The following is an 18,451-nucleotide window of genomic DNA, read 5'->3' as shown; positions in this document are numbered from 1 at the left end:
AATTGACACTTTTTTACATTAAAAAAAAAGTCATTCGGATTTAGAAGTTTCGCCCATTGGAGTAAAATCCTGCATTCGTCCATGAATCCATTAACTTTAGAAATGATTCAACCATGTAATTGTTTAAAGCATCAGACTTGAAGTAACTTTGAATCAAGTAAACATGATCGTTAAAGACTGAATGTTTAAACCATTAACTTTAGAAAATATTCATGCATGTAATTGTTTAAAACATGAGGGAACTAAAGAGATGGACATTAACGATTGAAGCATTATAACAAAGCAAACAAGAAATGGAAATGTGTAAGCTAGAACATTGAATCATGAATTGTTTCTCTAAGTCATGAATGTTCATTCATAATCCATAATATAATTTCAAAAATTGTTTCAAGATTTATATTTTGATGACCTAAGGTGTATATTTGTAGGTCAAATCTCATCCAAGACTTAAAAAGACTATTTTCCTAAAAAGACTTTAGAATTCTACAATAGGGGTTTGTGTTGTGATGCACTATGACATTGTGTCATGACACACCAAGGCTAACAAAGCAATGTTCTTATCCAGATTTAAGTGTGACAAATCTTCATGTGTTCTTAATTTTAGTGTAACGTACCTAACTTAGATCGAAGATAATCTCGATTTGATGGTGCTACAACCTGTCTATAGGTAATTTTGGTAAATCCATTTACTATACTGTATCTTATACCAATCACAGTTTTTTTGGCTATTGCTATCAAACAAACTATGTATTGTAACTAAACTTAGTTTTTTTGGCTATCTATACCCTTATGGAGGGTATTTTGAGCCAGAAGGTATCGATACCTAAAGCTTGGGTAATTGCACTAGACTTCTTGTTTTTCTAATTTAATTTTGATGTTTGCAAGTATTGATACACTCATACCAAGTATAGATACTTAGGCCTAAGGTATCAGTACTTGAAGTTTAGGTATGGATACCCAACTTCCCTATTCTACCAATTTGGCTATTGACTTTGTTGGTATTGGTACCCTTGCTATAACTACTCCTACTTGGGCGCAGTTGTAACACCCCTCATCTGTCTCGACATACGGTACATATGAGAAGTGTTATTGGAGCACTTTTAGACTTTGACCAAAATATTTTAACATATTAATTGTCTTAAAAGTCAAATGGATAAAGAATAGGGGAATTCAAATATGGTTTTACATCATTAAGTGACTTTGAAACATATAGAGACAAGTTCCAATCATAAAATGAGTGTCCATAGTTCTTTGACTTAAAACTAGAAATGTTTGAGTTGAGAAAAGTATGGGTTTTACCACAATTTAAAACTTTAAAAAATTAAATAAAACCATTAAAACATGTTTGAATTCATTTAGAAGTTCAAGAATATTTTTAAAATCATTTTGAATCATTCCGAGAGATTTTGGACATGTCCAAAACATAAATTTCAAATTTTAGCTTCGATCTAAAATCCGGTTTCATATATTTTCATTAGGAACCTTATATTTTCTATTTCTAACATAATTTTATAATTTTTTTACATTTATTCAATTTGATCCCTATTGTAACAAAGTTAACAACAAGCTAAATTAACTTTACAATCAAGTCATTTTTATATTCTAAGCTTAAAATTGATGGGCTTAATTGTTCAAAAAATCAACAATAGAAACTTTCTAAAACTTTAAAATTTTTACAAATTAGTACATGGACTAGCTAAATCAGGATCCCATGACCTCAAATCTATAAAAATTACAAGAAAATGACTTAAATTTTCTTACCAATGGAGGTTCAAATGTTTTAGATTTTTCTTAAGTTTTCCTTTCCATGGACGGTATGAAGAAACAAAATGAAGAAAGATGAAATCTTTTTTTTCATCAATTCATGCTTTTATACCTTAATTAAACCTTAATTAACATTACTTAATTAAGTAAATCTTTAATTAATTTACTTTAATTTTCATTAGCCTTATTAGTGAAGAATAACATCATCATCCACTATCATATGAAAGAAAATGGTTTATTTACCATTAAAACTCTATAGTAGTTGGGCTTTTACAATTTAGTCCTTAAACCTTAATTAACTAGTAATTCGACAAGATTACTCGACCAATCTTCACCATATTTTTATATTATACTCATAAATATCCATATTCATTATTTACAAACTTGATTTATAGAAATGGGGTTTCAAAATCGCATTTTTTGATACCACTTGAAATTTGGCCATTATAGTTAAGTACCCGTAAAGATAAGGGGAAGGATGAGTATTATACTCTTAATAGACCCATAACATAAATATGTTAGAGTGTTATAATTATGCGAACACTCTTGATGGGATCTAACTATGTAATTGAAGTGTGGCTGTTTTTTGGAGCTTAAAGGCTTGGCTCTGAAAGCCTTCATGAAAATAGGCTACAAACTCATGACCATAATAATGTCCCTGGATACTGTACATTGACTGGTGTTGAAATCATTATATGAGATGTGTTTGGTTAATCAAATGGAATAGCTGGTTCAAAGCATAGCCTAGCATGCAATTTTGATTAACTTTAACATGTTTTCACTTAGTGAATGTTCAATCGTAAGACATGTTCATTTATGCTATTCATTTCCAAGATTATCAAAATCTAGAATATTTTGAAAATGGGAGGAGATTGTTGGAACATTTTCAAAATATATATAGTGCTTCAAAAGTTACAAATGAAAAGTTATAAGCAACCAAAAGTTATGCCACTTGATTATTAACAAATAGTCATAATTATTCAAGTAGATATATATTGAATTATTATGTTTATTGCTAAAGATATGACTCTTCATTTGGGTAGTTATGTCCCTGCGAAGAGACATGGGACCTCCTATAAATAGGAGTGAAAATTCATTTGTAGAACAAAAAAATATATAGAAACAAAGTTTCTTCCTATTCTCCCACCATATTTTAAATTTCTAGATTTTTTATACATGCTCGGATGGGGTGAAATTTATTAAATTCCATTCACCAAAGTTACCAATTTTCAAGTTTGGAAAATCAGTCAACTTGCAATGACTTTTTTGATGGTATACAAGCATTTCTAGGTTGAGATGTCTTATAGAGTTTGAATATCTATCTCTTAGCTTCAAAAAGCACTTTGAATCAATCAATTTTGAGTTTAGAAGCTCAAGTTATGATCGTTTTAGTGAAGACTGTACGTGTAGAATTTCTAGACAAGATTATTATGGAAATGACGAGTTTTTGGTTTTTAACTCAAGTTTAAATCATATTGGGTTAGATTTTTAGGCTTAATTTTTATTATATATGAACCCAATATTGTATTTATTAGGTTCTATTATTTTATTATTCCAAATTTTGAATATATATTTTTAAGTATTTTAAGTTATTTAAGAGTTTTATGTTTCTTAGTCAATAAGAAGTTTAGTTTAAAACTACTTCTTGTTTCGATTAATTAGAGTTTCAATATACTTGAGATTTTTATTTGGATATACTTAGCTAACCTATATAAAGACCTCTTCATTGTTCATTAGATACATAATTGTTTTCATTAATAAAGTTTTCAACTCTGAGAGTTAATTTCTTTTTGCAATATTTCTTTCTAATGATTTTTAGTAGTTTTTTTCTTGATTTTCTTCAAAGAGTTGTGAGAATCCATTCTTCATCTTTCAATATGCCAAGAAATTATTTCTTGAAGGGTTGATTAGAGTCATTAATTGAGTTTGTTGGGGTTTATATCTCAAAGGGTTCAATTGGACACTTATCCATCATATCCATTGGTTTACTAGCTCCATCTTCCACTTTGTTTTTTTTTTTAATTTTTATTTATTTATTTGTTATTTGTTATTTGTTATTTATTCTTTGTTCTCAAATTTCTTCTTTTAGTGTTTTTTTTCTTTATTTCAAAATTTCTTTATTTCTTCTTTACAGGTCAAATTTGAATCCTTCTCGAGTCGAACAACTTGAATACGATCTACTTATGCCTTCCCTCCTTAAAAGAAATCGAGAATAAAACTACTTCTAAAAATCACAAGAAATAAATCTTGCACAAAGAAACTAACTCCCAGAGTTGAAAACTTTATTAATGAAAAAAACTCTATATCTAATGAACAATGAATAGAACTTTATATAGGCTAGTTAAGTACATCCAAATAAAACTTTCAAGTATATTGAAACTGTAATTAATCTAAACAAGAAGTAGTTTTAAACTAAATATTCTTGTTGACTAACAAACATAAAACTCCTAAAGAAATTAAAATACTTAAAATATATATCCAAAATTCGGAATAAATAAATAATAAAAGAATACAACTCGATAAATATAACATTGAGCTCATATATAATAAAAATTAAGCCTCAAAACCGAACCCAATATGCTTTAAACTCGAATTAAAAGCTCGAAACTCGTAATTTCTGTAATAATCTTGTCTAGAAATTCAACTCACACAGTCTTCACTAAAACGGTAAGAACTTAAGCTCTCAAACTTGAAATTGAGTGATTTAAAGTGCGTTTCGAAGATAAGAGATAGATCTTCGAACTCTATGCAGACTTCTCAACCCAGAAATGCTTGGATTTCATCCAAAAAGTCATCACAAGTCGACTAAATTTCCAAACTTGAAAATTGGTAGCTTTAGTGAATGAAATTTAATAAATTTCACCCCATCCGTACATGTATCAATTGTTCCATAAAAAAATTATGGCATAAATTCTTTGTCGAAGTTTATATCCATGCTATGCTCTGCTTAATGCTTAATGGATTGTTTCCATTAGTGCAAAGCGTAGACAATCATTCAGCTTCATTGTATCCTCGAGGTTCATTTACTAGTAACTCTTTTGCAAACCATAATATAGGTGAGGATGAATAGAACCTTAAAGAAAGAGGCATTGATACACGCCTTAAAGCCTTCATTAATTTCTCATAAACTTGTTTTTATCTCTACAAACCAACAAATAAAAACTCAAACTAATATACCAAAGCATATCAATATCTATACATATTGTGGGGTGTGCCGCACATTTATTAGACGTTTTACAGGCACATAGAAAAATGTTCGATGATTCACGAAGAAGAGGTAAAACAGAGGCAACGTCGCGACGATGCAATGAAACCCAAATGAATGTGGCGGTGATGTCTTGACAAGCATGCATGGGATTTCACGACGATTTATCCAAGTTATGCAGCTGCATTTTAGACTTTAAGCAGGATTGCTTCTCGCAGTTGGACTCTAATTATTTCAAGGATATTTTAACATGATTAGAACTTTAATCTTAGCCTATTTAAAGTAGTAGTTGTCTCTCTATTATAGGATTCCAAAATTAAAATGCCAATCAGCAAAGGGTTTGGGTAATGTACTTTAGTACATTTAGGTTTATTTTCTCCATATTGTACTCTCATTTGTTTACTCATTTAGTGAAAAGCCTAAGCCTCATTTGCTTGTAGTTTTTCTGTCTTTGAGGGTTTTTCACATAAAATTTGCATTTGTTCTTCTCAACTTTTACTATCTCGTTGTTTATGCGGGTCAATCCCCAACAAATTGGTATCAGATCCTAGTTTAACTTTCGCAGATCGACTCGTTCGGTGACACAACAACAAATTTGGATATCAAGAAGTTCGATGGGATTACAAATTTCAGTTTCTGATAGTTTTGGATAATTACAGAGTTGTGGCTGGGGACAAGCCTGAGGATTATTTACTTTCCACATAATTCAGTTGAAGGTGGAGTCATGTCAGATGTTAGACATGTGCCTAATTTAGAGAATAATCTCATCCCTTTTGGTCTTTAGGACTCGAATGGTTCGCAGAGAGTTTGAGGCAAGTTTGGTTTCAGAGGGTTATAGTCAAGTGGAGAGAGTTGATACATTATCTCCTGTTTAGCTATTACTGGCCCTTGTTGCATTATACAACTTTGATTTGAAGACTAGGAGTCTTTCAGTTTACAAGTTCAGCACAGTTTAGACATGGTTGATGTTGTGCGGAAGCATGTAAAAGAGTAAAATTATTGTACTAAAAAATCACACTAAGTTCAATTCCCAAGAAAGAGAGGTGGATAATAAGGATCACTTAAGTACCAGGTCTTCCCTAGCCAAAATATCCCTCAATCATAATTTAATGGCACAATAAATCACTACAATCACACTCACAATTCATGCAGAATAATACAATAAAGAACACAAGAATTTAACGAGGTTCAACAAATTTTGCCTACGTCCTCGAGCACTACCAAATATATTTCACTCTAAAATACAAGTGAGAATTTACAAAAAGAGAGAGAGGGAAAACAATGCCTTAAGTAGAGAATGGCAAATTTGGGATGATGAAGAAGAGAAATGGTTAGGCCTATTTATAGTTGAGGTTCAGGGATCAAAATTGCAATTATCTTATGCCAAATCTCAATCCCACTTTTGATGCCTTAAATCTCAGATTTTGATACCCATATCTTTTTGATACCTATATATTTCTAATACCCATATCTTTGACTTTCTATAAACATCGATGATTTCCAATAGTTGACATTATACAAAATTCGAGTTTGGCCCATGATGGTGCATGAAAAAGGAGGTGTGATAAATACGATTCAAAGTAGAGATTTATGGGTTGTGCATCACATTTATCAGATGTTTTGTAGGAACTTAGGAAGACATTCGACAATTCACTAAAGAAGAGGTAAAACAGAGACGACATCGAGATGTGAAGACAAGTAACGTCACGATGATGCAACAAAACCCCAAACCAACGTGACGGTGACATCGAGACGAGATTGCATGGGAAATCACGACGATTTCTCCAAGTTATGCAACTGCGTTTTAGACTTCAAATAGGACTACTTCTCCTAGTTGAACTCTGATTATTCTGGGGATATTTTAGTATGATTAGAACTCTAATCTTAGCCTATTTAAATGGGCCATTGTATCCCTGTTTTAGGAGGCCAAAATTAAGGTGCTAATTAGCAATGGCTTTTCTTGAGGGCGACAAGATGTAGTCGCATATAAGTTTTGGAGAGAGTTTTGTGATAACTATGGAGAGAAAATTGTTCCCTAGTTAGGGCTTTGTTTTTGGGGTTTGGGTAATGTACTTTAGTAGATTTAGGTTTATTTTCTTCATATTTTACTCACGTTTGTTTACTCATTTAGTGAAAAGTCGAAACCTCCTTTGCTCGTAGATTTTCCCTCTTTGAAGGTTTTCCACGTAAAATTTGTGTTCGATCTTCTTTACCATTTCAATTTCGTTGTTTATATGAGTCGATCCCCAACACATATAAATATCAATATAAAAACTATATACTATCGATATTGATTACCATCTAACTTCATACTCTTTGAAACTTCAAGCACATTTCATGTTAATTAGGTTGAATAAAGACCCTTTTATTTTGCCCAAAAACGATACAAGGTAGTTTAGGTTTCATTTTAATTAGCATTTTGGTGTGTTTTAGCTATTTTAATGTATTTTAACCTATTTTGATCAATTTTTTTTAAAAAAAATATCTATACTTGTCTGTCTCAATGTGTTAGTACACTACTATGATATTTTAAATGATTTTTTTAACTATTTTTGCTGTTTATAGGTATATTAAAAATTAAAATATGCTAATTAAATTAAATTATTGTATTTAAGTAATAATTATGTTAGGGTTAGCATATACACTACCATTGAAAAATTTAAAATCCGCAAAGAGTTGAAACACTCTCGTTAAAATGTGTCCCCATTTAATGCTAGGTGGGTAGTGAATTTAGAAAGTCTTGTGGGCGTGATCGCTAATAGGGAAACTTACAAAAATTCTGTCAAAGTCTCATTCGACCTGAAAAAATGAAGCAAGCGCCATGGAGGTAAAACTCAAATGACGCCGTTCTCAAGGTTCTCCATATGACGCCTTCAGTAATCTAACCAAGGGAAAAATAAAGTATACGGTTCATCAACTTATTGGAAATGACGTGAATGCACTGTTTACAAATTAAATGGGTTTCAATATATGATAGTCACTTTTAGAAACCAATTATTATGAAAGATTAGTTTGGGTTCTTCTGACATATCCGCAAAATACGTTCTTCAATCCTTGAACCACCAACAAACTGTGTGGCTCCTATTGTTTAAAGCTATCGTGTATACAGGTTCGATATGCGTACCTAAACCCCCCATTTAAAAACATATATATTTTAATACCAATTCTTCAAGTAATCAAGATTTGTATAATTACGTCCTTAAGTCTATAATCCTAATACGGATTCTAGGGAGCACTTCTTCCCGTTAAATGCTAATAGAAGAAGGACAAATTATAAAGGTAATTTACTAATATTTTTAGGATTTCTCAAACTATTTATCAAAATTCCTAAAATTTTACCAAAATTTTTGAGATTACACCAAAATATCTAAGGATTTATAGTCGTCAACTCAGTATTTTGGCATATCAAAATTTTTAAGGATTTACCAATATTTTTAAAGGTTTCTTAATGCTCCAACTCAATATTTTGACATACCAAAATTTCTAAAAGTTTCTTAATTAAATTAATTAGTCCTTATGAATCCATTGAATATGAAAAATTAAATATATTTCCTCATAGATTCTTTTACGATAAAGTTTTCAACACTTCAACGGAATTAGAATTGAGTTGAGAAATTATTTAATTGAGAAACTAATTTAGTTAATTTAATTAATTAAAATAAATAATATTTATTTCGGGAATAAAAAAAATTTGGTCGGAATAAATTATAAAATACTAGGTCAAAAGTCTAAGAAGTTGACCATATGCTTGTGTGTGCAGAAAACAAACAATTTATAAAAGAATTTAAAAGTGATTTTTAATTGTAAACGTACACTGTCAAATTGTAATATAGTTTTTATTATTATAATGAAATACAAAAGTATTTGAAGGATTTAACCCAAGGGTTTGTCAAATTGGTAAATGTGATTTGTCAAGTTAATTATAAGCTAAGTAATTACTAATCTAATCGAGTTGGAAATTATTAGTGCAAACCAAATATGAAAATATACAAGACTAATTCTAAATTGCTGATTAAATTATTTAAAATAAACTTTCTTCCTATTTCCTTACACTATGCAAATGATAAAAATGATGATCGATTCGTTAACCAATTGCTAACAAAGGTAATAACTAATCGCGCCCCGGTGTGCGCGCACCAGAGTTTAGAAATATGCAATTAGATATGAAATATATGCGATATTTGCAAGCAGCATGTGAAATTGTAATATAGATTGTACAATGAAATATCAAAAGTATTCCGAGGATTGTACTCAATAGAGGTTTGTTTAAACAAAATTAATAATAAATCCTAAAACACTAAACTAGGTCTAGGTAGCTACTAATCTACTTATCATAGTATGGCTAAAACTAAAATTAAGAGTTTGAAGTAACAAAGACTAAATTGCATAAATACTAAAAATTCCAACTTAATAATAAAGATTAACATGCAAAAGGATGATTAACGTCGATGGTTGTGATTAAGCTAAAGTTGGGAATTTTACTCATTAATTAAGAATTAACATTGTTAATACCTTTGGGCCTATAACTAAATTAATTAATCAACTTAGTCTACTTATCTTTTGACCTGATGGAACTAAACCGGGATTGGTTGAATCGGTTCTAAGTAGAATACCCTTTTGATCTCATCTACCTGAATTACTTCCTAGAGTCGTCAATTCCAGGGTTCAAGCACATTCAACTTAATCCAATTAATTAGTTTAAAAACCCTTGCCTTAAACAAATCATACCTACTTTAGTCAATCAACCTTCTTAGGGGTTTAGTTATCAACCATTCTAGATGTAGATAATCCTACCCAATTATCAAACATTAGAACAATGCAAAATAATAAGAAATGGTAAGAAATTCTCAATAATCTTGGTGAATCCAAGATTGGTGATTGATAGAACGACCATGTTAACCCACAAAAGATGTTGATTATCCCTTTGGATTGGAGCACGAATGAAAATAAAGTAAAAGAAAATAAAGAATAAAAACTGAAAAGAACTTGAATTAAAAATTGAAAGTAATGCGAACAAGAATGAGAAAAAAATCTTAAATCTAACTAAACTACAAGCTAAAACCCTAAAACTGATGGTTTAAGCTAATATTTATAGTTTGAGTGTATTTATGACCTAATTAGGTCGATTACAAACTAAGTTAAAAGTTAAATGAGATTGTACGAATGGAAACACCCTTGCATAATTTTTGGCTCGTTGAGTCTAATATTGCGACATTCTCTGGCCAATGTCACGATGGTGGGTGTCGAATCCACCAATATAAACCTACGCCTTAATTTGCAAATTATGCAGTATAGGGAGTAGGGTCGATCCCTCAGAGACTGGTTTGCTGTAAATTGTTGCTCTCTTGACCAGATTTATGTCGGGGCAGCTGTCGTGCCCAAGAAATTCGGGGGGATAAAATTTGATGACCTGAAATAAAAAGAAAAATAACGTAAAAAGTAAAAGTTGAAAACATGATAATAAAAACAGTGAAATAAATATTAAGAAAAATTAATTAAAATAAACTCAGATTTAGGCACGAATTTTTCTCGTCTTTGAACCGATCCTCGAAATTGGATGAACTCCTCTTTTCCAATAAGCTAGTTATAGCTACCAAGGACGCCTCGGACACCAACTCTTCCTTGTGTAAATTAGTTATGGAACGTCCAATAACTAACCCTTACCAATCGAACAACCACGAAACGTTCGTGATTTAGAACTCCTACAGCTTTGCGTTCTAGAAGAGCCTAGCTCGAACCAATGCCCTCAACCGCGTGGGACATTTAAATCCGGTTACTACTGCCCCTGACGGAACCAAACAACAATCTCCACTTGGCACGCCAATGTGTTCACAGAAAACCGATTAGAAACGTTCCTTTCGGAATTCCAACTGTACATCCAATCACACTAAATCAAACGACGTCTTTTTTGACTTAGTGTTTATCTGACTTTGTGAGTTGACAAAATCATACTCTTAATCCGGAGAAGTAATAAATACTGGAATATTAGGAGTTAAATGGCTCGGGTTCGTAACTCACGGGTTTTGACGAGGCTAATTTCGGACTAAAGTTGAAAATGATTTTAGTTGGCTAAGGTTTGAGGCATGTTGGTATTGAAATAATTAAATAAGGTAAAATGGATAAAAGGAATGGGAAGCGTGATTTAATTTGGGGGGGCTGAAATTTTGGTGGTGAAATAAAGTAATAAAGTGAATTAGCTACTGGAGATGGAAAGAAAGTTTGAAAAGGAAATTGAAAATGGTTTAAGTGGTAACAAGCTGGAAAATTAGGAATTGAAAGGAAAGGAAACTAAAGACAACAAATAAATTTGTGAGAAAAAAGAGAATGTATTGAAAGATGAATGCTTGATATTTCAATTGATCATTAAAATGAACAAATGTAGCCTCTATTTATACTAGTGGCCTTGCTAAATTAAGAGCCAACTAGTATAGAAAATCAAGGAAAATATTCCATAATATAAAAAATATCCCAAAATAATCTCCCACTAAGTCAACAATTTCAGCTAATTATTCTTGGAAAAATTTTGCTTTGGCCCTCCTTCTTTGCTTCTTTCTTCAATCTAGCCCAATTGTTTCTTTTTTTCTTCTATTTAACCCCAAATTGCATTCCTGCACAAAATTCAATAAATATGGAAAAATTAGTGGTGCATTCTCATAAATAAACCAAATTAATTACATAAAATATGTAACTTTAGCATTTAATCACACGACTTTGTAGGCAGATTACTTGATCTCTGGGACCGGGTTCATGTCGTAACTTTGCTATCTTATTGTTGCAGCTTTGAGGCCAATAGCTTACCTCGTGGATTTTGGTTGAAAATTTGGCTAAGTGTTAAGACAACCTGACTTCTTAGCTTAGGATGCTTCCTGCACACTCGATTAACTTGTTAATTCCACCTTAGGCCCAAATCGGCTAAATAGGTCATAAAACATCACAATAAGCTCAATTTATTCAATTGAAACTAAAAACTAAATACTTCTTAAAATAAAAGTAAATAACATAAAGGTACTTGAATACAAGCTCCTTAAGTAGTGAAAAGAGCTTTATTTTCCATAATAAATTATGGCAAATCAATAACCTATCCCGATTAGATCGCTTGCCACTCCTATTTTAAATGTCGTGACCTAGACTCCAGATTAAGCTCTTATTTTCATTTTTGCATCAACCAAGCACTTGAAACAAGATCAACTCAAATATTAAGTCCCTAACGACATATGAATGCCATTTTATTTAAAAAAGTGTTAAAATGTGATGAAAACTAAAATGAAACATGAAATCCATAAAGTGAAGAAATGTTACAAAAGACATTATAAAATGCTCAAGAATAAGCTATTTAAGTGTTTAAAAAGCCTAATTTGACGTATGTAAATATGACAGATCAAAAGCACGCATAATTGGACCCAATACAAAAGAGGTTCAGTTTCCCTCATTTTACATGTGAGGGGTGAAAACCCTAGTGTTTTTATCTAGGGTGTGCCGCCCCCTTCTTGTTAGACTAAAATAGTGCTTATCTATTAAATAAAAATTATTTGCTTTATACTTATTCAACTAGGATTCTCTAATATCTCCCTATAAATAGATGACATTGGTAGAGCTATTAACATATAAGTTTCATATATTGTTATTCTGCCAGAAAGTAATGAAAATTTTATTTTTTTATAATAAATTCTATTTTCTAAGAATGATAATTTCTATCGGTTTCTATTGAGAGAATTACTTTCCTACTGAAAGTACTAATTTTTTTCGTTTTGTGTTTGGTTCTTGTTGTTCAAGTATTGGATATGGTTCCCTAATTGTAGTATTTTCGTCTATGTACACTTGTATTTTTCAAACAAACTAGTTTAATAAAAATATCCAATAATTACATCAATACCATTTGTATATTATCCTCGATGTTTTTGCATGAAAAACAAATGGAAGCAAATATTGGCTCACTAGTTATGTAATGTTTAACTAAAATTAAATGGTATTACATGGTCGGATTGTAATACAAAAAGACATCTTGTATTAGTAGATGGACTTAAACATGTTCTTAGTGTAATTGAAAATGAGAAAGCTGATTGAAAGACTAATATGTCGTCTATCAAGTCCAATTGGGGAGATGCTTTGCCTTGAGCAATGGAGCGGCTGACTCCCAGAAGATAGAGACATAGGTGTGACGGACTAGACTGACAGTACATCAAACAGGACCCAAGTAGAATAGATCCTAGATCCATTTAAGGATTTATTAAATTGTGACATTCATAATGTGACATACCTTAATCCTGAGTGGGTGATGGACTATGTATGCGTGACTTATATACTTTGTTGTAAGTAAAAGCTTGAGTTCAAATAGATAAGGAACCAAAAGTTGGTGCGTTGGGTATACAGCTTTTGTAGTATGTACCATCATTCAAAATAGTGAAATTCATACCCAACTAATGGGTAAATGATATCCTCTCATCGGCACTACATGATACATGAAAAGTAAATGTGGTCACGATTGTTTTCTTTGTGATAAACAACTTGATTACTATTTAATAGTAATTGAGTTTTCATGAAGGAACTTGTAATGGTTACCATAAGATAAAATAAGATCATGTTGAGAAAATAGATTTATCCTAAAAAGATTAATGATATCCTATAAGGGTAACACTGTAACAGTTCGTTTTTCAGTGGTGTCAGAAATAGTGGTTTCGGTGCTACAATTTTGATGTGCCAGTTCGTAAATATTAAATAATTAATAGTTACGAGGTCAATAATGTCAAATTAAATTTTAGTTAAGAAATTTTAATACTTAGGTAGTTAATTAATTAAAAATGACTAAATCGTAAAAGTTGCAAAAATTAGTTCCTATTAGTTATTAGTACTAAATGGCTATGGAAATGAAAAATAATGGATTTAAATGGTAAATATACCATGTATTTATAAAGTGGACGGTTAAAGGGTCTTTTGAAGTGAAATTTGATTTATTATTAAAGGGTAAAATGGTAAATAATTAATTAAACTTAAAATTAAGTAAAATCAAGTTGTCATCTTCCTCATTTTGCCTTGTTGAAACCGAAACACCATGGAAATATGAGGGAAGCTTTCAGCTTTGGCTTAATTCACATGCATGGTAGGTATTTTTCACCCCTTTTTCATGATTTTTATGTTTTTGGGATCGTTTTAGCTCTATCTAGCTAACCCGTGGGTTAATTTGTAAAACTATTAAATGTTTTGGAAGATTCTATTGATGAATTTGGTGTGTTTTTGAAGTTTAATAGTAGAATCTGATGCTTGGGTGTTAAATAAAAATATTTTGTTAAGTGATTTTGTATAATTTTCAAGTTTATGGATTTAATTGAAAATAGTGAAAATATGACATGTTATTTTCATGAAATTTCAGCATGTGAAGATTGATTTGGAATAGTTGTAAATTGGGTTCTATGGATATAAATTCTAATTGAAAAAATAATCTTGTTTTAGCTTTAAGGATCAAATTAATTAAAGTATAAAAGTTTGGGGAAAAAGTGAAAAGTTGTAAATAGGAATAAATATATACTAAATTAAGTATTAAATGAATTTGAAGCTAATAAATTGAAATAAACTATTTTATATATCAAGAATAAGTAGATAGCCGAGGAAAAGGGAAAATTATTGATTAGTCCCTAAACTTTTGTTGTCATTATATTTTGTCCCAAGTAAGTTCGTACGATTTAGTTTTGTATAAATTGAAATGTTATATTAATTGTGAGTTGAGATTGTTGGATATTCTGATATAATTGAATTGTAATAAATTAATGTGAGTTGTAACGCCTCAAAACCCGGCCTAGAAGTTTAAGTCAGATTTTAGAGGTCAAATTGATCACCGAAATGATTGTGGGAAATTTTAGTCTAACAAACCGAAAAATATTACAGTATTTAAGTTCTGTAAAAACTCTCAGATATAAAGTCTCGTTATTACAAAAATTTCAGTCCAAAGAAAAAACATTTATGAAAACCTAAATTAAAATTGTACCACGGTTATTATAACGAACAGAATACCCAACAGATAAACCCAATATATAAACCCGTCAACGGGTCGATACAAAACAATCATCACAATCCAAAATGTGATGACGCTAACACCTCAACGTACGCAAGATCAGTCGTAGTTGTTATAACGAACAGACATATTATAGAAAAAGAACTCACATCTAGATGCGTATGAGTGCAGTCAAGTATTAAAAACCCACCCATCCAACCAAAACACCTATCCGTCCCCCGATCACACCCCATAGAGCTATTTAAGCTCATCCAGCCAAACACATCAGATAAAACCTCGAAAAGCCCATCCAAACCTACACACTATATATGTGATCTAAGCCACTCAGATAATAATATGCAGCAGAGCTGACGTATGTAAAGTACAGTGCATTGCGGTAAATCACCGTACAGATACCTTGCAGTTCGGTAAACGCCCGTGTGGGATCCTTAAATCCCTAAATTAGCCATACGGCCGTGTGGCCAGTCTATATGACACCAAAACAACTAAACCCTAATTCCCAAACGCACACGCTCGTGTACCCAATGGACACGTCACTGTGGATATCGACTAATTTCCCTAAATAAGCCGCACAGTCATATGGCTAAGCCGTGTGGCACCTAGTCTTGCCCGAAAACTCTAATTCCTGATTCCACACGGCTGTGTGAAAATGCACAAGTCCGTGTGGCCACCCTTGTGGTCAAGAAACCACACCGAAACAGGCCAAAATCATCGTTTTAGCCATCAAATCAGTCTCTGACCTTTTCTATAGCAAAAATATATCAAAATACGCAATATTCTTCATTCTTTCTCAACAATTAAATACGTAAAATCAACAATTATCGAAATAACAACTCGTAAATAAATTAGATAAAGTTCAAATCCCACACCTGATTTGCAATCAAAGACGTCCAAAGGCCGACTCGATGATAAAGAAACGAAGTTTCCCATAACCACAAACACAACTATTTTTTTTACCAAAAAGAAGAAAAGAAAGAAAAAGTAAGAGAAAAGAGAGATATGAACGTGAAATCGTACAATCAGATCAACTTGAGGATCACACTATCCAGATACTTATTGTAACACCCCAAACCCGGCCTAGGAGATATGGCCGTATCTGGTGTGTCACATTAAAGTGTTTTTCGAAAACCATGTTTTCATTGAAAAACCCTTCTTGAGATTTCAAACTTCTTGCTATTTCAAACTTGTACAAAACCTCAGTTTGCGTTTGCTTATTTTTAATAGATGTTTATTAAAAAAACTTTGTTACCTTCAAAACATTATTGCTGCAGAAGCTTAATTTAAAACAAATGATTTGCCAAAACGTGTTATTTAAAAATTGAGTTGCGGAAACGTAGCGTTTGAAAATAGTTACTGTTTTGGAAAACTAGGTTCTCCTTCTACCAGATAAGAATCACAATCAATAAAATCTCGAATTTAAAATCCAGAATTTTAAAGGCCTTATTACAACTCGAATCAAAATCAAAGTGCTTTACTAAATGAGTAAAACAGAATAAAACTTGTGTAGTTGTGTGGCCCTCTCCGAGTCTCTCGCAGCTCCGAAACGTCTAACATTGGGGATTACCTAAAAGGTTAAAAACGGGGTGAGTTTATAAAAAATCAGTGTGTAATCCTCTATCATTCAGTTAGCTATATAAGCAGTAACAGTCTGGGCTTAAGCCCTTTTCAGTAACAAAACAATGTGGCTTTAGACCAAAATAGTAAAAGTGTAGTATGGGCCTTAGCCCATTACAGTATTAGTATCAGAAACAGAATACATGTGGGCCTAAGCCCAATACAGTGACAGAATCAATAATAGAAATACAACAATGCAATCATGCAACCCATACGAATCTAGCCAACACACTACTCGTACCAACCAACACACCATATTGGGATAAAATAAACCCACCCAGCCAACACACCAATATCAACACCGATTTCGGCACTAACCAGTATCGCAGCAAAGCTACCAATAACCAGAATGGCTAAGAGCCGTAAATATGATAACTATAAGCTACAAACAGAATGGCTACAAGCCATAAGTACAGTAATATAATTGGGACAAAGCCATCAATAGCAGTGATATGATCAGCACACAGCCATCAATAACGGTAATATGATCGACACAAAGCCATCAGTAGCATCGTAGCAAAGCTGCCAGTAACAGTATCACAGCAAAATTACCAGTAATAATATATGTGGCTAAGCCACCAATAACAGTGATTGTGACAGAGCCACCAGTACAGTACTTCCTTCATAACTATATCCCAACCCCATGCAATATGTCGTTTATACAGAATGCCATACTCAGAATCAATCATACAAATAATAGACAAATCAGTCATACCATTCACAGACAAATCAGTCATTTAAATCACAGACAAATCAGTCATTTACACCACGGACAAATCAATCATTTACACTTGAGAGGAAAAATAGTCATTTACCCTCCAGGGGTATTATGGTCATTTTACCTTACAGGAGTATTTCGGCCATTTAACCCTATGGGGGTATTATGGTTCTTTTACCCTATGGAGGTATTTCGATCATTTTACCCTGTGAGGGTATTTTGGTTATTTTGCACTAATAAGGGTATTTTGGTCATTCTACCCTATGAGGGTATTTTAGTAATTTTACCTTATAGGGGTATTTCAGTAATTTTACCCTTCGGAGGTATTTCGGTAATTTTACTTTTTGAGGGTATTTCGGTAATTTTACCCATTAGGGGTATTTCGATAATTTTACCCGTCGAGGGTATTTCGGTCATTTAACAACCTTTTTGAAGGTCTGTAGTTGCCTCAAGTGACACAGATAACCTAAATGGTCATAACGGTGTAAATAGACCTAAGACCCATTTTCAGCCCACGTGGGCCCATACGCTCGTGTGGCACATTTAGCCCAAATTCAGTCACGGCTACGGGAACTACATATCCTAGTCTAATATTTGCCACTTAACGTAGATTTTATCCGTGTGGGGCCCACGAGCCCATTGGGCCTACATGACACATTTCAGCCAAACGAGGCCAAAAACGACCCAAGAGTACGAGAACACTTGTGGTGGCCTCAATAGTTTAACGCTCGTATTCGTGAGCTCGGTTCACCACACGAGCATTCGCATGCCCATGTAGCCTCAATTGTCGTATTTCTGGCTTTTCGGCTTTTGCCAATTCACAGAAGAGATAGTGTGATTACACATCTGATGTGATTTGCATATTTTCTTCGTTCTGAAGACCTCTTATTTTGAAAATCAATGATCATCTCACCCTTGGTTTCCAGGCAAAGTGCCAACCAACCTCGACAACCACCAATTAGGAATAGAAGCAATGCAAGTTCGAGAAAGTGACGAAAACCTTGAAAACCTTACCGATCTCCCATCGAGAACAAGGAACAAATGAGATGTGATATATATAACTCTCCACAACAAAAATCTCCCCAAATCTCTCCCCTTATCACTTCACCGATTTCTCGGTCAACTCCATTTATGACCAGTTCAA

This window comes from Gossypium hirsutum, chromosome D09 (assembly GCF_007990345.1).
Source record: "Gossypium hirsutum isolate 1008001.06 chromosome D09, Gossypium_hirsutum_v2.1, whole genome shotgun sequence".
NCBI lineage: Eukaryota > Viridiplantae > Streptophyta > Magnoliopsida > Malvales > Malvaceae > Gossypium > Gossypium hirsutum.
This window is presented reverse-complemented; position numbering follows the sequence as displayed.